The sequence below is a fragment of the Lynx rufus genome, unplaced genomic scaffold (genome assembly GCF_022079265.1).
Source record: "Lynx rufus isolate CCGP_SWC_20201006 ecotype Redwood Valley unplaced genomic scaffold, mLynRuf1.p SCAF_1, whole genome shotgun sequence".
Lineage (NCBI taxonomy): Eukaryota > Metazoa > Chordata > Mammalia > Carnivora > Felidae > Lynx > Lynx rufus.
In genome coordinates, this window is record NW_025814823.1 from 115,461,390 (window position 1) to 115,485,447 (window position 24,058).

The following is a 24,058-nucleotide window of genomic DNA, read 5'->3' on the forward strand; positions in this document are numbered from 1 at the left end:
AAGTCTGAAAAACTATGTCATAGTCAAAAGGAGCCTAAGAAGACGTGACAACTAAATGAAATGTGGCATCCTGAACAAAAAGAAGACATTAGATGAAAATCTGAATAAAATAAAGACTTTAGTTAATAATAGTATATTAGAATTTGGCTCAACAGTTGTGACAAATGTACTATACTAAAAGATGTTGATAATGGCAGGATGGGAGGCATACTGGGTATACAGTATATGGGAATTCTGTACGGGCTTTGCAAATTTTCTACAAATCTAAAATTATTCTAAGGTAAAAATTTTAGTTTTTAAAAAGTGCTTTGAGGGGCGCCTGGGTGGCGCAGTCGGTTAAGCGTCCGACTTCAGCCAGGTCACGATCTCACTGTCCGTGGGTTCGAGCCCCGCGTCCGGCTCTGGGCTGATGGCTCAGAGCCTGGAGCCTGTTTCCGATTCTGTGTCTCCCTCTCTCTCTGCCCCTCCCCCGTTCATTCTCTGTCTCTCTCTGTCCCAAAAATAAATAAACGTTGAAAAAATTTAAAAAAAAATAAAAAAATTAAAAAAAAATAAAAAGTGCTTTGAAGAAAAATAAAACCGGGTATAAAATAGCAAATGATGGAATGATGCCTGTTTTAAAGGGTTTTTTTTTAATTTTTATTTTTTTGGTAATCTTTAAACCCAATCTTTAGAACTCACGAACTTGAGATGGAGTCCCATGCTCTTCCGACTCAGCCAGCCAGGCACCCCTGATGCCTATTTTAGATATGATAGTCAAGGAAGGCCTCTCTAAAGTGATATTAGAAAAGCCTGAATGAAGTGAGGGATGAGCAGTGCAGATATTAATGTAAAGAGTTACCATGCAGGCAGACCATTAAACGCAAAGATCTTGAGATTAGGGTATATTTGATATGCTCAAGGAAAGTGAGCTTGCAGCAAAGTTGCAAAGCTACTTGGGGTAAAGGGGTGAGATCATGTAGATCCTTTTAAATTAAATTTTATTTTCTTTTCTAGTTGTAGTAAAATACACGTAACATAAAATTTTCCAGATTAGCCATTTTTAAATGTACTGTTCATTATTGTTAAGTACATTCACATTATTGTGCAAACAATCTCCAGAACTCTTTTCATTTTACAAACCTGAAACTTTATACCTATCATATAGAGACTTTTAAACCACAGTAAGTACATTAGTTTCCCATGACTGCCATAAGAAAATTACTGCACCCTGGTGACTTAAAACAACAGAAATGTATTTTCTCACAGTTCAGTAGACCAGATGTTCAACATCAGCTTATATATATTCATAGGTCATTCTTTTTTCATTCCTGTGTAGTATTCCATTAAATGAATATACAACTTATTTAGCCATTCTCCTGTTAGTACACATTTGAGTTGTTTCTCAGTTGGGCTATTATAAATAAGGTTGTTATGAACATTCTTGCACATGTCCTTTTTGTGGACATATGTGTTCATTTATCTTGGGTATATACCTGGGAGTAGAATTGTTGGATAATAGGGAAGGTATATGTTTTGCTTTAGTAGAAATTGAGAGTTTACATAAGTGCTTTTACCAGTTTATATTTCCAACAGCAGTGAATGGGAGTTACAGTTGTTCCACATCCTCGCCTATACTTGGTATTGTCAGAATTTTAACATTCAGATGAGTATATAATGGTTATTCAAAGTGTTTTAATTTGCACTTTCCTGATGAATAAACAATTACGTTGAGCACCTTTTCATTGGACAACTTTAAGCAGAAAGGAAATATGATTTGACTTAATATTCTTAAAAGATTACTCTGACTTCTGAATTGAAAACAGAATATAAAGTAAGGAGCAAAGGTGGAATTAGGGAGACCAGTTATGAAGTTACTACTGTAACCTCAGGGAAGGAGAATGATGGCTTGGATCAGGACAGTGATGATAAAGTTGGTATGAAGTAGTCAGACACAGATCATATTTAGAAGACCTAGCTTACAGTGAGCTGATAGACTGAATGTAAAGACTAAGGGAAAGAGAGGAATCAAGAGGCAGGCCTCTAGGTATCTGAGTTGAGCAAGCAGATAAATGGAGATGCTACCTGGAAAGAACTGGGTTCTAGGATTGTACAGGGAATGGTGGGCAAGGAGAGTCAAAGAATCAAGAATTCTGTTTTGGACATATCAAGTTTGAGATTCCTATTAGACAAACAAGGGGAAATGTCAGGTAAGCATTAGATGACTAAACTGGGAGCTCAAAAGAGAGGTCCAAACTAGAGATATAAACTAAATGTCTTCAGAATAAAGAGTATTTAAAGCTTGATGCTAGAGAAAATCACTTAGAAATGAGAGTGGTAGAAAACAGATCCCTGGGACCTTGAACAGGTAGAGGGCATGAAGACAGGAGAAGGAGCTGCCAGAAAAGCAGGAAGAAATCCATGAAAGTGTTAGTGCCCAGGAAGTCAAGTAGATAGTGTTTCGTTTATGTATGTATGCATGTATGTATGTATGTATGTATGTATGTATGTATTTATTTATTTATTTTTAACATTTATTCATTTTTGAGAGTGAGAGAGACAGAGCGTGAGCGGGGCAGGAGCAGAGAGAGAGGGAGACACAGAATCTGCAGCAGGCTCCAGGCTCTGAACTGTCAATACAGAGTCTGACTTGGGGCTCTAACTCACAGATCGCAAGATCATGATCTGAGCTGAATTCGGACCCTTAACTGACTGAGACACCCAGGTGCCCCAAGTGGATAGTGTTTCAAAAGCAAGAGTGGGGAGGCATTTGGGTGGTTCAGTTGGTTGGGCTTCCAACTCTTGATTTCAGCTCAGGTCATGATCTCATGGTTCATGGATTCAGTGGGACTCTGTGCTGACAGTGCAAAGCCTGCTTGAGATTCTCTCTCTCCCTCTCTGTCTGCCCCTCCCCTACTAGTTCTCTCTCTCTATCTCTCTCTCTCTCAAAAAATAAATAAAAATAAACTTAAAAAGAAAAACAGGAAGGGTGGGACCAACTAAGTCAAATGCTACTAAGACACAGAATAAATGACTACTGAAAACTGACAAATTGATACAGCAAATGGTTCCAAGGGAGAACCTAAGAAAGGTGAGGAAGAAGGGGTGCCTAGCTGGCTCAGTCAGTAGGGCATGTGACTCTTGACTTTGCAGTTGTAAGTTCAAGCCCCAAGTTGGGTGTAGAGATTACTTAAAAATAAATAAAAATAAATCTTGGAAGGAAGGAAGGAAGGAAGGAAGGAAGGAAGGAAGGAAGGAAGAAGGAAAAGTGAGGAAGATAAGCACCACCTTATCTGTGGTTGCTGTGCTGCTGTGTTGCTGGGGGGTGGGGGGCAGGGGCAGGGCAGGGGAAGCCAGAATATAATCCTTAATTGGAATGGGGAAGGGAATGTTTAGAGAGAAAAATGAAAACCTTCAGACTGTCAACATCAAATATTTGTCTCTTAGGCCACCAGTCCAAATGGGCAATTACTAAATCTTCAGACTGGAAAGATCATCGCTAAGCACAAAAATCTCTCCACATCTTCCAGGGAACTACACCTAAATATGCAAAGAGAAGGGCTTGCTGGCTAAGGGACCATCCCAGGATTTTATTCCTTCATTCATCAAATATATATGGAGCCCCTACTATGTTAGGTGTCAGGTAGTCTAGGCTCTATGGAAACAGCAGAGAATAAAACAGACAAAACTGTCCACCCTCTGGAGCTGATAGTCTCCTGTGTCCTTGCACTTTCCTCTAGCCTTCCACAACCAGAGGCCCTGAAGCTATAGGACACAACTGTGCCCTGGTCTGTGCCATCACCCCCCTGAGCCCTGAAAGGACACGTAAAACTCTCTTTTTCAGAAAAAGTAAAGAGATCAGCCCCCTTGGCAGAGGGTGAATTTTCCCCAGGGCCAAACCCAGGCTGACAGCAGAGGCCCCACATCTGGAGCGCCATTAGTTTGGATGTCACTGCAATTATCACGTTGGCTGCAGACAAAGCCAAATCACAATTGAGGACAGGATTTTAAATCACGACTTTCCAGAGTCTCATTAGGTAATTGATGCTGATCACATTGCTTAATGGGGACCCATAAAATGCTTGCTATTTATATTACAAAGGGCAGAGAAAAGGCTCAAGTAACCAGATAATTGACAGATGATATGAGGGACTAGGGTGAAGGGGTGGGAAGAGACTGGGAAACCTGGTAAAGTTTCCCTGCCTGCGGATTTTAGCTTCTTATTGGTGGTGACTATTCGGCTGGATTCAGAGAAGACTCTGCCCTGGTCTTCACAAAGCCCAGAGCTGCTCTTCCCAGGAGCCAGGGACTGAGATAAGAATTGTCATTTAATAGGATTTTCTACAGCAGGCTAAATCGTTTGCTAAATGAGCAATTTCAATCATCCCTTCTCCATCCACTAGGAGGGAATTAAGCTCATTTCTCCAGCCTGTATCCCCACCTCCCATACCCTTACTCCCTCACAGCTTAGTAAGAAGGATGGTCTGGTTGAGATACAGAAGGTACAGATTATAGCAAGACACTTTGGGCCCACCTAAATTCACCAGATCATGAGGCTATAAGAGATCTGCAGCCCCATTCCCCACCCTGCATGCCCCCAAAGTATCCATTAAGACCCATGCACACCTGTCATATGCCAGTCTCTCCAGAAAGGAGATCTCAGGGCAGGCTAATTTCCCTAATACTCACCAAGAAAGGACTATAGCACTTCTTACTGCAGAAAAGTGTGGGGGGGGGGCACGACATTCATTTCTTTTCATTACTGAGATTTGAGGCTTTTTTAACAGGAACTTCCATTAAATTCCACAAATCAAGCATATAAAGCATCCTCATATCTTCTAGTTATTTGGAAGAGATCTTAGGGAAAAGAAAGAAATGTCTTGGGGAGGAAGAAGCTGTACCATTTACTAACATATGAACTGAAATTGGGTTAATGGAAGATGCATCTGGTGATGGAGAATTCAGTGTTCCCAAGATTCTGTTTCTTGATTGACCTGGGGCCTCCCCACATCTGGATTCATTTCTGCTTATTCCATATGGATGACCACTGCTCTTCCTTAATTCTCTTCCTCCTCTTCCTCCTCCTCTTCCTCTCCTCTTCTCTCTCTCTCTCTCTCCCCATCTCTCCTCTCCCTCCCTTTCTCTTTCTCTTTCTCTCTCTTTCTCCTCTTGTATGATTTTTCTGTCTCCTTTTGCATTGTAAATGATAGATGGTGTCCTCATTAAGAGTGAGGGCTTTCTCTCCAAATTGATTTACAGATTCAACACAATCCCTATCAAAATCCGAACTGGCTTCTTTATAGAAATTTAAAAGCTAATCCTAAAAACACATAGAAATGCAAGGGACCCAGAATACCCGCAGCAATCTTTAAAAAAAAAAAAAAAGAACAAAGTTGGAAGACTCACACTTTCTGAATTCAAAACTTACACAAATCTATATTAATCAAGACAGTGTAGTACTGATATAAGGATAGACAAGTAGATAAATGGAATAGACCTGAAATGTCAGAGTAAACCCTCATATTTATAGTCAGTTGATTTTCAAATGATTTTCACATTTAGAGTCACTTGATTTTATGTCAAGACAATTCTATGGTGAAAAAATAGTCTTTTCAACAAATGGTTCTGGGACTACTAGATATCCATATGCACAAGAATGAACTTGGATGCCTTTCCTCATACCATATACAAAAATTAATGCAAAATGGACCATTGACTTACACAGCTAAAACAATAAAACTCCCAGAAGAAATTATGAGCAAGTCTTTCTGACTTTGGGTTAGGGAAAGCCTTCTTCGGTATGGTAACAAAAGCACAAGTGACAAGGGTAAAGGAAAAAGCTAAGCTGGATGTGACTTAATCCAAATTAAAATTTTTTTGTGTGTTTCAAAGGATACCATCAAGAAAGTGGGGGGGGGCACAAAATGGGAGAGAATATATATCGCAGAATTATATATCTGATAAGGAACTTGAATCTAGAATATATGAAGAACTCCACATCTCAATAACAAAAGACAACCCAATTTTTTAAATGGGCAAAGGATCTAAATAGATATTTCACTAAAGGAGGTAGGCAACAAGCACATAAAAAGATGTTCAACATCATTAGTCATCAGAGAAATGAGATACTACTTCACACCACTACGATGGCTATAATAAAAAAGATTGATAACAACAAATGTTGGATGGATGGAGAAATTGGAACCCTGATGCACCTCTGGTGGGATTGTAATATGCTACAGCTGCTTTGGAAAATAGTCTGGCATTTCCTCAAAAGACTGAACAGAGACTTACCATATGGGCCAGCAATTCCACTCCTAGATATATACCCAAGGGAACCAAAAACAGGTGTTCATACAGAAATTTGTACATGAATGTTCATAGCAACATTATTCATAACAGCCATAAAGTGGAAGCAATCCAAATTTCCATAAATTGATAAATGGATAATGTACCATAGTATTGCATGGTATTTCCATGCATATCCACACAATGGAATACTATTATTTCATTTCACTAATGTTAATGGAATATTATTTGGCAGTGAAAAAATGAAGTACTGATAAACACTACAACATGGATGAACCTTAACAACTTTATGCTAAGTGAAAGAAGTTAGTCACAAAGACCACATATTGTATGATTCCATTTATATGAAACGTCCAGAGAAACTAAATCTAGAGAGACAGAAAGTACACTAATGGTTGCCTAGGGCTGAGGATATCGAGAGGAAATGGATAATAACTCCAAATGAGTACAGGGTTTCTTTTTGCAGTGACAAAAATATTCTAGGATTGATTGTGGTGATGGTTGCACAATTCTGTAAATATAACAAAAACCACTGAATTGTGCACTTTCAATGGGTGAATTGTATAGCATGCAAATTACATCTCAATAAAGATGTATATTTATATGTATTTACATATATATGAAGAAAAGCAACAAGAAACTCAAAAATCGGGGGCGCCTGGGTGGCTCAGTCGGTTGAGCATCCGACTTCGGCTCAGGTCATGATCTCATGGTCTGTGAGTTCGAGCCCCACGTCGGGCTCTGTGCTGACAGCTCAGAGCCTGGAGCCTGCTTCACATTCTGTGTCTCCCTCTCTCTCTGACCCTCCCCCATTCATGCTCTGTCTCTCTCTGTCTCAAAAATAAATAATAAAACATTAAAAAAATTAAAAAAAAAGAAACTCAAAAATCAACTAAAAATGCTGTATCAAATTGTTACAACTAAGTGATCTCATTGTTGTATTTTTTCAATGTTTATTTATTTTTGAGAGAGAGACAGATAGAGACAGAGGCAGAGAGAGAGGGAGACAGAGGCTCCAAGCAGGCTTTGTGCCGACAGCAGAGAACCTGATGCGGGGCTCAAACCCATGAATTGTGAGATCATGACCTGAGCTGAAGTTGGATGTTTAACTGACTGAGTCACCCAGATGCCTCTCATGGTTGTATTTTTTTTTTTTTAATAATAAAAAAAAGACCCTCAAAACAAAAAAATCTGAGAGCTTTGCTAGCACATTTTAGTTCTGGCACCTGTTGACTCTGTGACCTTGAACAAGTTACTGAATCTCACTCAGCTCAGCTTTCCCATCTGTAAAGCTTTCTCATCTAGGGCAGATCACTGTGAGGATTAAATAAATTAAGATGTAAAGGGATCTGCCATATAATAAGTACTCACTAAATGGAAAACATAAAGAGTCAGGGAATAGCAGTAACTAGAGAGCGAAGAAAGGAGAAAAAATAGTTTTTGTGGGCCAAGGCCACATCCATACATTTATGTCTAATGTTTGGCTGGGCTCTTGGGACATAAAGAAGTCCCTGACTTTTAGGAGCTGGAAGTCTAAGGAATCAGGCATTCCTGAAGAAAAATAATCCCAACAAAATGAGCCAGGCGCTATGATACAGTTATAGACAATTTGCTCAGGGTCAGAGGCAAAGGCTTTTAAGGGAAATGAGACTTCAAGGGTTGTCCAGACAGCAAAGGGACAAATGGATCCTTGTCCCTTTCCCCACCATTGGTGACCAAAAGGATGTGAAGTACCCCTTTGTGGGGAAACTGGATAGAACAAACCCAACACAGGCAAACGCAAAAGTCAAAAGAGCAGGGGCCAGGATGGGCAGTGAAGCTGGCACAGGAGGTTGAGGCTAGGGCCTGCCTCCCTGGCCTTCCAATAGGTGAGCTGAACCTTAGGAGCTCCTCCTCTTTCCCCTTGTTCCTAGCACCTCTCCACCCCTAGGCCTCGAGATCTCCTTTTCCCTCCCAACAGCCCTCTTTTGGGGAACAGCCCAGTGATCTGTGGGAAGAGCATGACACCTCCATCATTCCTCCCTCTAGTGACTCATTCCTAAGACTGGGGGTGGCAGGAAGTGCCAGAGCCCCAGAGCTACAGCCCCATCCGGATTCTGGCAGCTTAGAGACATCCTATCTTTTTCCCCTCCTCCCCACTCCCCCGCCACCTCCCTTCCCAGAGCTAGAAGCTCTGACTCTTGACATTTCTGGGTAAGAAACACCCACCTCCCCCAAAACTCTTCTTTCGTTTCCATTGCCTCTTCTAGTCCCTCAACTCCAGCCTCTATGGGGCTGCTGGGTTCCCAAGAGAAGCAGGCACAACCCAGACCTAGGTACCCTTTTCTGGTAGAGGTGGTCAGGCAAGGTTTATATCCCCATGGCCAGGCCTTTGAGGAACAGGGCCTATGCTGTAGAAAATCTTCCAAGCAACACTTAAAACCACAACAAAATTATTTTATGACATGTTAAGTGCTTCACAAGTTTTGTTTCATTTATTCCTCCCAACAACTAGATGAGAAGATACTATTATCACTGTCATTTGGCAACTGAAAAAAATAAGGGAGAAATAATTTAGAAAGTAGCAGAACGGGGATCGAACCCCAGGACTCAGATATTGGGCTCTGAACCACCAGGCTCCTCTGCCTGTTTTGGGATGGAGGACAGTGTAGGCCTCTTTGAGCAGAGCCTCTGAGTCTTCTAGGGCAGCACATGCATCCCTGAAACTCTCTGTACAGCTGCCCTGAGGTCCAGAGGGGCAGAGGGCCTTGACCCCGGCCTCACTCCTAATTCCCCATGGCTCTTGCCCCACTTTTTACTCCTGAGTGGTGAAAATGTGGTGGGCTACTCAGGATTCTCATCCCTCTCAAGAGGTTAACTTCCTATTAAACTCCTAGGACAAACATCAATGAGATTCTTGGGTTCCCAGGGGTTACCTAGAAAGAGGGAAAAAAAGGAGCATTGCTTATAGGTTCAGGCAGCAGAAGGAGGTTACAGATACCCAAGCATGGGGTCAGTCCAGGCTTGCAGACAGAGCAGACATCTGTCACACCAAAGAGGCATGGAGATGGCCCACATGACAAGAGAATAATAATACCCTTGAATTATGTAGTGCTTTAACATTTCTCAGGCACTTTACAAAATTTGGTCCTCGAGATGACCTCCTAGGACCCAAGGAGGAAAAAAAGCATCTTTTATAAGCTGTCACCACCTATCAAGTTTCCCCCCTAGAAAGGCAGGAGACACACAAGGTAGTGAGTGAGTTAACCAAACCCAAGCTCCACTGGGTAATTGATAGTTTTTATGGTGTCTTTATCCTCAGACTCCTCAGATATCATATTTCCACTGGATTACCACATTTACATAACAGTGCAGGGTGAGAGACCCTGATAAATCTTCTCTGCACGGGGATGAATACAGTGGAAATGTACTTTGTTGACAGCGATTTGTTTTACTACACTACTGCCCTTCAATTTAGGGAGGAAAGAGCAAGGCTATTGCCCTATGAAGGGAGGGTGGAAAGGAGGGAAAGGAGAAAGGGAGGGAGGAAGAGGAGAGATCTGAAAAGACAGATGAATGAGAGGGAAGACACAGGGAGAAAGGGAGAGCTTTAGGCAAGATGGAAGGAAGGAAAGAAGGAGGGAAGGAAGGATAATAGCAATGAGAGCTCACTCTGTACTAGGCACTGTGCTAATCGCTTCCATGGATTAACTCCACTAATCCTCACAGCAACCCAGTGAGAACAGTCTGTTATTATCTCCATTGCACAGATGACAACACCCTAGTTGGGGGCAGTCTCCCGACACCCCATTCTGTTACCCCCATTTCATTTTCTTCATAGTATTTGCCACTATCTCCAATGGGGTTATTAACTCACTTAAGTACTTATTGCCTTGTTCACAGCTCTATCCCCAGTACCTTGAGCAGTTTCTGACCCAAAGAAGATTCTCTTTTTTTTTGTTTAATGTTTATTTATTTATTTTCAGAGAGACAGAGCACAAGCAGGAACAGGGCAGAGAGAGAGGGAGACAGAATCCCAAGCAGTCTCTGCACTGTCAGCACAGAGCCCAACATAGGGCTCTATCTCACGACCCATGAGATCATGACCTGAGCCGAAATCAAGATTTGGATGCTCAACCAACCAAGCCACCCAGATGCACTCCAAGTAGATTCTTAATAAGAATACTTGTCATAGGAATGAAGGGATAAGAAGCTCCTGGGGAGTGAGCACCACCCTGCCTCCCACACAGGGTGATGTGATGGCAAAGGTGGACTGAGGGCAGGTACTGGAGGTGCTCTCTCTTGCCATACACACGGAGGGAACTGTTATCAGCTGCTGTGTATTTAGTGAAGAAGAAATGCATTTTCTCTTCCATCCTTTCCAGCTGTTTTCTTTTTTTCTTTTTTAACTTCCCTCAGATGTTCCGCCCCTTTCTGTCCCACAATTAATTCGGCATCCACTAATTGTATCCTCCTCACTTTCTGTCTCTTATTCTTTTCTTTTTTTCTTCCCTCTTGCTTCTCTTTCCCATGCTTCTCTTGAGAAGAGCTCATCCAAATGAATTGAAATTGGTAATTTCAGAGGCCAACTTCTACTGTTGCATGTCCAGTCTTGTCCCAAAGCCTTCTCCCTGCAAAGGGCATTTTTCTCCATCTATAAAATGGACAGAGTTTTTTTACAGGGTTTTTGAACCAGTGCTGGTGGGCCTGTGAGGGAAGGGTACCAGAACCACAGCAATGACCTTCCTACATCCTTATCCAGAGAAGCCTCACCAAAGCCTTGAGGCCACAGGAAGCTATTACCCAACAGAGAGCTATTTCCTGTCCCAGCGTATGTGCTATTTAATGTTATTTGCAGTAAATATGAATCGGGAGATAACAAGCCTCGCTTTCCCTCTCTCTTTAGGATCTTGAAAGTTCCTCAATCCATTGAATAACAGCATCTGCTGAGGATATAAATGTCAAGGCCAATGGATAAGTGTAGGAGGACCATGTCACCACAGGGCTTGCAGTGTATCAAAGTGGCTAGGAATATGGGTCCCAAGATTCAGACAGCTTCGAGTTTGAAGTCTGGCTTCTCTATGAATACACTACAGGTGGCAACGGTGGAAGTTGGGTGTCAGATGAGTCCTATGGTATTTTCCCCAAATCAGGCATTCTTGCTAAGCCTACCAGAGCCTCCTGTACCAAATCCTTGTAGCACTTGGCCAGTCGAGGTGGGATTATTTCTTGCAGGAAAGTTCAACCCACCAGAGTATGTGCTCCTCAAAGTCAAGAACTCGGTTTTTTCTCTGTATCCCTAGAGCCAGGCCACATGCTGGACATAAAAGAAGGACAATGTCCAGACTTTCCTTTTCTTCCAGAAAATGGAAGGTACTTATTTTCTTCCTCAAGGACACTATTCATTGAGACTTTGATATGCTTAACACCTACTGTGTGCTACATACCCTAACTATGTTATCTTCTTTTATCCTCATAATGGCCCTTGAGTTAGGGACTGAGAGCATATGCATTATCTCTCCCCTCGACTATGGAAAGAGGCTCCTTCTGGAAGAACACTGAGTTCTTCTTCATTTGATACCCAACTTCTGCCCTTCCCATCTGCGGTATATGCATACAGCAGCCAGAGTGATCCTTTTAAAATCATGTCACTGTTCTGCTCAGAACCCTTCAATAGCTTCCCATTTCACCAGCATAAAATCCAAATCCTAACTATGTCCTACAAAACCTTACATTACCTCCTTAATCCCCAGTGCACAAGCTTAATGACCTCATGCCCTACCTTCCCCTTGCTGACATATTCTCAAACATTGCTGTGTACACTCTTGCCTCAGGCCCTCCTGGCTGTCCCCTGTGCCTACAAAGCTTTACCTTGATCTCTCCATGGTTTGGCCCCCTGCTTATTTCAAGTTTTGTTCAAATGTCACTGTATAAGGGAGGCCTTCCATGACTCCCCTGTGGTGATTTTAAAATATGTCCACAAAACCTCTGAGACTTCTCCCTTCAAGAGACAGAACTTCATCCCCCCCAATCCCCTTGAGTATTGGCTTGATTTAGTGTCTACTTTCTAAATCATAGAATACGGTAAAAGTAACAGCATGTGACTTGTAAGACAAGGTCATAAAAGGCATTGGGATTACCCTAGTCTGGCAATGAGAAACCATCAGGCAAACTCAAATGTGGGGACATTCTACATAATACCCGATCAGTACTCTTCAAAATTGTCAAGATTATGAAAAACAGTGCTTGCTTTGGCAGCACATATACTAAAATTGGAACGATTCAGAGAAGATTAGCACGGCCCCTGCACAAGGATGACACGCAAATTCATGAGGTGTTCCATGTTTTTGCCATCAGAGAAATGCAAATCAAAACTACAATGAGATATCACCTCACCCCTGTCAAAACGGCTAAAATCAACAATACAAGAAACAACCAGTGTTGGCAAGGATGTGGAAAAAAAGGAACACTCCTGCACTGTTAATGAGAATGCAAACAGGGCAGCCACTGTGGAAAACAGTGTGGAAGTTCCTCAGAAAGTTAAAAATAGATCTACCCTACAATCTGGCAACCTCATGACTTGGTATTTATTTACCCAAAGCAAACAAAAACACTAATTCAAAGGGATACATGCACTCCTAGGTTTATAGCAGTATTATTTACAATAGCCAAATTATGGAAGCAGCCTAACTGTCCATCGATCGATGAATGGATAAAGAAGATGTGGTGCGTATATATGCAATGGAATATTATTCAGGCACAAAAAAGAATGAAATCTTGCCATCTGCAACATTGTGGAGGGAGGTAAAGAGTATTATGCTAAGCAAAAAAGTCAGAGAAAGACAAATACTGTATGATTTCACTTATATGTGGAACTTAAGAAACAAAACAAATGAGAAAAGGGGAGAAAAGACAGACAAACCAAGAGACAAACTCTTAACTATAGAGAGCAAACTGATGGTTACTAGGGGGAATGTGGATGGGGGAAATGGGTGAAATAAATGATGGGGATTAGGTGTGCACTTGTGATGAGCACCAGGTCATGTATGGAAGTGTTGAGCCATTATACTGTACACCTGATACTAATATTACACTGTATGTTAATCAACTGGAATTAAAATAAAAACTTGAAAGAAAAGACGATGAGGGGCACTTGGGTGGCTCAGTCGGTTAAGCGTCCAACTTCAGTTCAGGTCATGATCTCACAGTTCATGAGTCTGAGCCCCGCATTGGGCTCTGTGCTGACAGCTCCGAGCCTGGAGCCTGCTTCGGATTCCGTGTCTCCCTCTCTCTTTCTGTCTCTCCCCTGCTCGTGCTCTGTCTTTCTCTCTCTCTCTCTCAAAAATAAATAAACATTAAAAAAATTTTTTTAAAAAGAAAAGATGATGAAAAAGAAAGAGTAGGAAACTCTTATTGTTGATCAAAGAAGACTAAAGAAACATACTGACTGAACACAACATAATCTCCTGGACTGGGTACTGGAACACAAGAGACATTAATGGAAAAACAGGTAAAATCTGAATAAAGTATGTAGTTTAGTTAATAGTAGTGTACCAACATTAATCTCTTGATTTTGAGAAATGTAGCATGGTTATATAAGATATTAACATTAGAAGAAGCTGGGCGAAGTATGTACGGGAACTCTCTGTACTATCTTTGTAGCTTGTCTGTAAATCTAAAGTTATTCCTAAATATTAAGTTTTTTTTTAAAAAGACATTGTGTCTTCCCCCTTGTTTTCGGTCTTAGGAACGCACGTGCTGCCATGTCACCAGGATACTCAAACAGCCCCAGGAGGAGGGTGAGCACCTGAAGTGTCCAGCGAACAGCCATTGGAGTGAACCATCCTGGAACAGAGTCCTCCAGTCCCCTGTTGAGGTTTCAGGTAACTGCAGTCCCATCTGACATTTTGACCGCAGCATCAAGAAAGTCCCTGAGCTAGAATGACCCATCTAGGCCACTTCTGAATTCTTGACCCTCAGAAACTGTGAGACAATAATTTATTGCTGTTTTAGGCTTCTGAGCTTTAGAGTAATTTGTTATGCAACAATAGGTAACTAATACATCTAGATAGGGGCGCCTGGGTGTCTCAGTCGGTTGAGTGTCCGACTTTGGCTTAGGTCATGATCTCATGGTTCGTGGGTTCAAGCCCCACATCGAGCTCTGTGTTGACAGCTCACAGCCTGGAGCTTGATTCAGATTCTGTGTCTTCTTCTCTCTCTCGGCCCCTCCCCAGCTGATTCTCTCTCTCTCTCTCTCTCAAAAACAAATAAGTAAATCTTAAAAAATTAAAAAAAAATACATCTAGATAGTATACATTTAGATAGGTAACTATCTAAAATAGCCTCCTTCTAGTCACACTCAACCCTCCTTTCCAACCTCAATTTGCTTTATAGTACTTACTTAGCAGGTGACACCACATTACATGTTTATTTAACTTTTGTCTCTACCCTAGAATGTGAGCTGCATGCAAGGGGAAACTTTGTTTAGTTTATATCCCCTGCACCTAGAACTGTGCCTGACACATAGTAAATGTTCGATAAGGAATACTTGCAGTTATTATTTTTGGATAACAAGGGGTTAGGTAAAAATCCTTCTCGATCCTCACCCAGAAAAGACAAAAGCAAAAACAAAAACAAACCCAGCCCCTGTGGGTGGGGCTGGAGGATGGGGGCCAAAGTGGTTGAGGTTGAGGCAAAGTAGAACTAGGAAATGTGAGCAGAGACAAGTCTGAAACTCTGAGATCTGACTGAGTTCTTCATCTACTGAGAGACCTTAGACAAGCCTCTTCTTCCCTCTGGGGCTCTGTTTCTCCAAACATAAAATTCGAAAGACTGGGATGACCTGAAAGATCACTAAGATTTCTTTTAGCTCTAATAGTCAAAGATTCTATGGACTATCCCAGGGTGGGTTGGGAGGAGGTACAGGAGCTCAGTTCTGGAGATGGAGAAATGGAGAAGGATGAGCTCCTTCCTGGAGCTCACCTCCTGGAAACCTTTTCCCGTGTGATAATATATTCCTTTGCTAAGACCCAGCTCCCTACCTCTGCAAAGCCCACAGGCTACCAATAATCCATTAGCACAAGTCTTCATAACACGTTCCCCACACTGTATTATAACTCGACCTTTGTATCCGGGGGTGTCAGCTCCTAACAGGAGTAAGTAAGCCCGTGGGCAACACACTCAGGCTTGCAATTCCTGCCTTGGGAACTTAGATCCTAAAGGAAGGAAGGAAAGAGATAACAGGGGAGGAGGCAGAAGAGCAGGGATATGCAGGTCTGAAACCCCTTAAACCTCTGCCTTTTCTCTCCTCTCCTCCAGTCTTGGCCTCACCACCAAGAGAAGCATGCACATCAGCCTGCCCACCCCTTTGCCTCACCTAAGTACTAGGTCAAATGCCATTTATTTGAACCATATTAACTTTCCCCTCTCTTCCCTCCCTTAACCCCCCCACCCTTTCCCCATAATAAACATACCCTGAGTCCCTTCCTAACATCTGTTCCAGGTATCTGACAGCTTCCTGATATTTAGTATGAAGACAGGTTTTAGGGGCATTTTTTCTCCCTAACAGCTCATGGAAAGGCTTCAAGAACTTGCTATGTTCTGAGAATCATAGGTGGTGGGATTATGTTTAGGCTGTAAAGTGAGGTTGGGAACAGTGGGATGAGGCAGGACAGGTAGGCAGGAATAAGCCTTGGTAGAGGATTTTATCCCATAGGCCATGGAATTCTGAGGAATTCTGCATAGACTGGAACTCACTGCTCTTCCATTCAGCCCTCCTTACTTACATCCCTTCCTATCTCTCTGTGCCCCCAACCCCTGTCCCATTTGTCTCATACCAAAATGTTAATAACACCCAAGATACACCGAGAACTCTCACTGTGTAAGTTTCCTGTTCACATTACCTCATATCCATCGTTCAGTACTGATGAAGTAGGCATTATCATCCCCACTTCACAAGTAAGGAAAATGACCCCAGTAAGGGGTTTGCCCTATTGCAAACTAAGGAAGAAGCAGAGACCAACTGCTCAACCATTACACTGATTGGTACCTGCTCTCTACCTTTTTTCTAATCTCTTCTTTGGGGGAGATGTCTGTAAGAAGGTCTTTGAGGCCTGGAGGCAGAACTGGGAAGTGCGAGTACAGGAACCAGACAATGCTGGAAGTGGGATCTCTGGGTTCTGATGGGACCTATCTCACCCATCCTTGCTCACCTCTCTGCTTGGCAGGAAGTGTCTCCCATTGTCCCCATTTCCTGACTTGACCCACTTGCTTACTCCAGTTCCCACATCCTTTTTCGCCTCCTGACATACAGTTTGCCCTTGTCTTTCAGTTTCTAGGTGACACATATGTTCTGAAAATGCCTAGAGGGACCAGGAAACTCTGGAACCTCTGCAGATAATTCAGATGTCTGGAGAGTATGGCTGTACCTACCCTGTCTTCCCCCAACTCTAACAAAATGGGTGTGGACTGACCCTGGGTTTCCCAGGCTCTTCAGCAAAGGTTAGCTCCTCTCTACCTCATCTCCCACTACCTACGCCTGTGCCCTGTCACAGGCTACATATATATAACCCCATGCACTTCCCCAAATATGGCAAATTCTTAAAATCTTTGCATGTGCATTTTCTCTCTTTGGAATTCCAGCATCTTCTCTACTCCAAGTTTTTCTTCAGGAAAACTCCTAATTATCCTCAAGCTTTGCTCAAACATGATCTCCAGCCCCACTGATTTCATCATCACTCAGGCCATCATTTCCTGCCTGGACTGCTCCCTCACTAGTCCCTAGGATGTCTCCCTGGCCCAACACCATCCAGTGCCCACACTGCACCCACAGTAACCTTTATAAAATGCAAACATGATCTTATCACTTCCCTTCTTAAAATTTTCAAATGGTTTCCCATGCACTGAAGGTAAAGTCATAACTCAACCTGGTTTGGGTGCTTCTTGCACCCCACTCCCACCCACTTCTCTTGCTTCGCATCCTCCAGCCCTACCCACCACCCTACTGGTAATCCAGACAGATTTCCTGACACTTTTACTCAGGTCCTTGAAATTTGCCTGTTCTCTCTTGACTACATAATGTTCTCTTGGCTGGAACTCCCTTTCCTTCCTTTTCCCCCAGCTGATTTCTACTCACCCTTGAGGCAGATCTTGGCCTGGACTCACTTCACCACAGAGCCTTCCAGAACCCCCCTGATGAATCAAGCTGCCTCTGCTTTCTTGCCCTCACTGCCCATTATTTCCCCTACGACAGCATTTATCTGGTCCTTTACTACATATTTGTTTGCTCATGTGTTTCCCACACTCAACTGGGCCCAACCTTATTCCCAGTTATAACCCAGAGTCTAGTGCCGGTAGACTTTCCAGAACAATTGTTGAATTGGTAAGTGAACAAAGCCTTCCCTGTCTTCACAGTGCAGACTCAGGCACCCACTGCAGTTTCTGCTACCACCACATCGTACATACTATTCTGGATTATGGGTGATTGTTTCTCTGGGTGTTCCTCTCTCTTTATGGATAGGGATGGCACCTTGAATCTACTCCAAGGCCTAAAACAGAGGTCAGCACTCACCTTCCATCGTCTTCCTCTATTTTTTATTCTTATTTTTAACAAGTTTTTATTGACTAACTACTACATACTAGATACTTTGGATACAGCAGTGAACAAGGTAGCCAACACCCTGCCCTTAGGCTCACATTCTAGTGGCATATATGGGTGCCTAGTGAACAGGGGGTTCAGTGGATCTCAGTCCTACTGGGAAGCCCCTGAGGGCTTTTGTGTCTGCAACTACAAAGCAAGGAGCACAGCCTCAGGGGAAAGAGAATATATTTTCTTGGTGACATCTGGACCTCCCTTTGTTTAGGTCTCCACGAGACTAGCCATCAAGCAGCAGCAGGAAGTGGGGGGGAGAGAGGAGGATGGAAGATGGTCTTGCAGCCCAGTGCCTACAACCACTTCATCCAGGCAACTGGCTTTTTTCTCTACCCTGGAACAGAGAAATAAAGAGATCCACAGAAGGAAAGACATAAATGGATAGAAATGACAGAGGAAAAGGTAAGGAGAGAAAAAGTCAAACAGAGACATGAGGAGGAAGAGGAGTCAAACACGTGGACAGGGAAGGAGATGAAGGCAGAGATAAAAAAGCCTGCAGGATTGAGCCCTGCCTGTCTCATTTGGGTCACTGGGGGGAATAAAGAGGATTCAATTTTGAGCTCTTGGGATTCCCTGAATGATCCCTCAAGTTATCTCTGGCCCCATCTGGCCTAGGAGGCTTCTGCCAGGGACCTACCAGCCTTCAAACCAGAATATACTCCATGCGACCCTCAGGAGTAGGGACAGGCAGTGATGGAAAAATACAGTTGCTCTGGGAACAGCAGTCCCTTATTTTCATCTTTTTCAGTAAAGATCATAGAAAAGACCCTGTGTTCACCATCTGTTTCCTAACTGGGGGCTCCAGGCTTTGCTCCCTGAGATGTGGGCCTGACAATATCTCAATCTGCAGGCACAGCACAGAAACTCCTCTGAGCTGAGAGCTGGGGAAGCAGCCCCCACCCCCAGGAGCCCCCAGATGCCAAGCACGAGCCTGAGTTGCTAATAGTGCCCTGCTTTTGCCAGCAGCTTCAGCTGCTCGCTCCTGAGGCTGTGATGCCATCTGCTGCTCAATTTAGGAAACTGGATGACTCTGTCTGCACAACCAAGGGAGAGCAGGGCAGTTGGGAAGGGGGCCCACCTAGGTCTCAGAAGAGCCATGTCTTTGTCTCTGGACGGACCCAGTAACAGGCCTCAGTAACAGAGCAATGGTCTGTTCACTGTCACCATTCTCCTTAGACAAGGCAGGATGCCTGTTTCACAGGAAGGTACCTAAGGCTTCTGGAGAGACAAGGAGGTTGGCTCTGCCCTTCATCAAAGTCCAGTGTTGTCTTAAGGTTAAATTGCCCAGAGGGGTCTCAGCCTGCCTTTGAAGTTCTATAGCTTTCCTCAAAACATTTTGTTTTCTTTGCAGGTTTAAGTAAGATTATTCCAAGTTATATTAATTGGGTGAATGAAATAATGAGGCCAGGCCTAGAGGAAGTAGGGCTTTGAAGAAATGAGCTTGCTCATGCAGAATCGAAATAAGGCCTTCAGACTCTCAACGGGTTTCTGAAGTTCCTGCTGTGCGGTACCTTTTCAGGCCTCAACCAGATAGGGTTGTGAGCTCCAGTGTTATAGGGGCCACCTATAATGCCTGGCACCTATTTTTGATATTTCTTGAAGTAATGGTTAGCTTGAGATTTCCCGCAAATCAGTTGAGGTAGCCAACCTCGGAGGTGATCCCCAATGATCTCCATGTCCTGAGAATCACCCACTTATAATCACCCTTCCACAAAGTACAAGCATTAATCTATGACCAACAGAATAGGACAGAAGTAATGGTGCGTAATTTCCAAGATTAGACTAAAAAAGACACTGTGGCTCCCTTCTCTGCGGCTGTTCCTCTCTCCCTCCCCCTCTCTCTGCCTCTTTCCCTCATCACTTATTCTGAAGGAATCCAGTTGCCTTGTTGCTAACAGCGCTATGGAGAGGTTCATGCAGTAAAGAACTAAGGCCTTCTGTCAACAGCCACATGAGTGAGATTGGAAGCAGATCCTCTTAGGAAGCCTTCAGATGACTGCAGCCCTGGCAAACGGCCTGACTGCAAACTCATGAGCGACCCTGAGTCAATTCAGCTGAGTTATTCCTATTTCCTTACCCTCAGAAACTCAGATAAATGTTCAAAGTTTGGGGTAATTTGTTATGCAGCAACACAATAAATCTGTCATATGGTATTATTATATCATGGTGTATCATCTGCATTATATCACTCCATTTCCTTATAACATCTAATATGTGGACCCCACCCCCTCAACCTCTTTAACCTCATCCCTTACTTACCCCACCCTCTCCCCAGCTCAGCCTCACCCAAGGCTCACTCCTGCTTCACTCAAGCCCTTTGAATTTGCTTTTCTGTCTGCTGGAGCCCCCTCCCAGCTACCCCTAAATCTCTGCACGATTGCTCCCTTATCTTGTTGAGGTCTTGTATTCACATGTAGCCTTTTACTTTTTTTTTCTTTTAATAAATGTTTATCTATTTGTTTTGAAAAAGAGAGAGTGTGGGGGTGGGGGGCAAAGAGGGAGACAGAGATTCCCAAGCAGGCTCCACACTGTCAACACAGAACCCCATGCGGGTTTCGATCCCACAAATCTTGAGATCGGGACATGAGCCAAATCAAGAGACAGACACTTAACCGACTGAGCCACCCAAGTCCCCCACATATAGCCTTTTCAAAGTAGCTTTCCTTGACCCTCTGCACACCTGAACTACAGCTCCCATGTGTGCCTATTCTTTTCCCTTATTTTTATCCTTTGCCCTTATGATTATATAACATATATAATAAAATATATTTGACATATTTATCTTCTCATTTCTATCTCTCCCCTTGAATATATGCTCCATGAAGGCAATAATTTGTGTTTTTGTCTATTTTGGTCACTGCTCTAGCCCCAACACTTGGACTAGTGATTAGTGATACACATAACAGATGTGTACATATTCAGTTGAATAGGGACAAAATGTTACAATTCATCAATTGTAGTATGTATATCCTCTAGATGCCTCATATCACATGTCATGTTATGATGTCACATATATATTATCTTAAATGCAGTGTAAGGCAGTGCAGAGAGAATAGAGCCACATATAGGGAGACCTAGCTTTGTGGCTTGCTGGCTAGCTACATTACTATGAGCAAGGCATGTAACCTCTCTGAGGTCAGTTTTACTCATTTGTAAAGTGAAGTTATTATAACCTCCCTGTCCTACCTATAATGTAGATATAGAAATCAACTAATGAATGTTACAGTATTTTTTAAAAATCTAACACATAATATAGTTTCTGAAATGTTTTCTAAAGGCCATGTCACGTGTCTCAGGATATGCTCTTGGGGATGGGGGGAGATAAAAAGGTCAAAGAGGTTTGGGAAATTTGGTTCCAATATTCTTTTTTTTTAATGTTTATTTATTTTTGAAAGGGGGGAGCACAAGCAGGGGAGGGGCAGAGAGAGAAAGAGAGAGAGAGAATCTGAAGCAGGCTTCAGGCTCTGAGCTGTCAGCACAGAGCCTGATGCAAGGCCCAAACTCACCAACCCGTGAGATCATGACCTGAGCTGAAGTCAAACGCCTCACCAACTGAGCCACCCAAGTGCCCCATTGGGTTCCAATACTCTAATGACTCTTCTTGGACATTCACAACTATTAGCATATGAAAGGGTCTGAAAATCCTGCATGTAAGGTCTTTCCCAATGCACCTGGCTATACTTGGTCTTGATCTCTGTAATACATAATACACCATCTTTGTCATCAGGATAACATTGCTCCTTTAGAGCAAGAAGGAATTCTAAAGTTCCTAAAACAAATCCCAGTGAGGTGGGCCATGAGATCCAACAGGTGAAATGGAGACTGGGAGGAGGGAGGAGAAGGAGAAGAAAAAGGAAAAGGAGGGAAGAGAGAGAGGGGAGGGAAATCAAGAACAAGGAAAGGGGAAGGAAGAGGAAAAAAAATAGTGAAGGAAAAAAAGGACAACTAAACTCATCCCCTTTGAAACAAAGAGTCTGCAGAACAAAGGCAACCTGAAATTTCCCAGGAGTGGATGGCAGGAAGGGATCGGAGGGAGCCATCTACGAATTCTGATGCTGCCCATGAAACCCAGTTTATTCCTTTGAGTGTTGTGTCTGCCAATTTCCACAGGTGGAGCTCGGGCTTCCTTTTTGGCTCCAAGGAACCTCTGAAGCGATTTCTTCTTTTTTTTTTTTTTTTTAAATTTTTTTTTTCAACGTTTATTTATTTTTGGGACAGAGAGAGACAGAGCATGAACGGGGGAGGGGCAGAGAGAGAGGGAGACACAGAATCGGAAACAGGCTCCAGGCTCGGAGCCATCAGCCCAGAGCCCGACGCGGGGCTCGAACTCACGGACCGCGAGATCGTGACCTGGCTGAAGTCGGACGCTTAACCGACTACGCTACCCAGGCGCCCCAACGATTTCTTCTTTATCAGAGAGGAGGAACCAGGTAAACCAAAACAGCAGCTTCTCGATTTAGTGTACTCACTAAGTGCCTGAAATGGCAGCTGCCATTTTTCCTTTCCTCACAAGCAATAAGCTTTCTTGGCAGCATCCATCTCCCCAGAGCACGCCTGACTTGCAAAAGGAAGAGGAACTGCAATTCCTCCCGCAAAGATTCCCTAGGCTGAGTGGGAGAGGAAGAGGCGGGCAGGTTTATTCTTGACCTCCAAGTAGGCCTACCCTAGCCCAGTCCAGACACTAATAGAAAAGAAGATTCTGCAGCGCCCTCTGGCATCCACTCACACTTTCAGCCCTCATGGCTAGGAAGTCCTTTGTTATATCTCATTTCAGTCTTTTCCCTGTAACTTCATTTTTTACTGCCTTTCCCTTACCCCAGAAGAAGGGAGTGATTTGACTGTCATAAGTTGCATGTATAGAACAACTTACAGTATAACCAGTATAGTTATAACCCATATCTTTGGGCATATGATTGGTGAATACTATTTGAGGAACTTCATTTCCCACCAACTCAGAAACTGGGCTCTTTTGTTTTTTTCTTAATGTTTATTTCTTTATTTTGACAGAGAGAGAGATAGAGTGAGTAGGGGAGGGGCAGAGAGAGAGGGAGACAGAGAATCCTATGCAGGCTCCGCGTGATGTGAGGCTCAAACTCACAAACCATGAGATCATGACCTGAACCGAAATCAAGAGTCAGACACTTATAACTGAATGAGCCACCAGGTGCCCCTCTTTTTTTTTTTTTTTATTGTGTGATTCATAGTGGGCTAGGGAGTCATGAGAAAGGAAGTGACATAGGTTGAGCACCTGCCTGGTCCCTTATATATGACATCTCATTTCATCTTCACAACAACCTAAAATGTAGAGACTCTAATTCCCATTTTATAGGTGAAGGTACTGAAGTCCAGAGGTCACTTAAAGTCAAACAGCTGACAGGTAGGTGGTGGAGCCAGAATCTCATCGACATCTCACTCCCAAATCCATGTTCTCTCTACCCAAGGGGCTTGACTAGATCACACAGAAACCTGGGTCTTTGGTTTCTTTGCATTCCTTGTGAATATTAGGTTTATCCCCTAGTCCTACAAACATGCAGGGTACACTTAACATCAGAAAAGTGCAGGGGCACCTGGGTGGCTCAGTCAGTTAAGCATCCTACTTAGGCTCAGGTCACGATCTCATGGTCCCTGGAGACCCGCTTAGGGTTCTGTGCTGACAGCTCAGAGCCTGGAGCCTGCTTCTAATTCTGTCTCTCCCTCTCTCTCTCTCTCTCTCTGCCCCTCCCCCACTTGCAGTCTGCCTCTCTCTAAAAATAAACATTAAAAAAAATTTTTTTAAAAAGCACAAGTAACTCTCAAGTCTTTGCTGCGACCAAATCTGTACTCACTCTACCTGATGTCCACCTGCTTCACCAGATTGTAATCTCCTTAATGGTAAGGATCATGTCTATCTTATTCATCATACTATCCCTCCCTAGTGCCTACCACGTGGCCTGCTACTTGGTAGATACTCAATATGTGTTGACTGAATGAATGATGACAGAAAGAGAAGACTCCATAAAACAAGGTAAGAGAATGTGAGACAAACATTTAAAAGGCCAACATTCAATTTAAAGAAGGAGAAAAGAGGTAGCTAGGAAGAGGGTGAGAGACAGCAAGATAAGAAAACTCAGCACAAACAAGCAAGATAAAAATAGCCTCTTG

At 43.1% G+C, this 24,058-nt stretch overlaps 1 non-coding gene across 1 annotated transcript; it reads left to right on the forward strand.

The window, feature by feature from the left end:
- Positions 1 to 12,509: 12,509 nt before the first annotated feature.
- Positions 12,510 to 12,616, forward strand: LOC124522979 (U6 spliceosomal RNA). The gene has a single exon (XR_006964886.1). It is a non-coding gene; the product is annotated as a U6 spliceosomal RNA (small nuclear RNA).
- Positions 12,617 to 24,058: the final 11,442 nt, after the last annotated feature.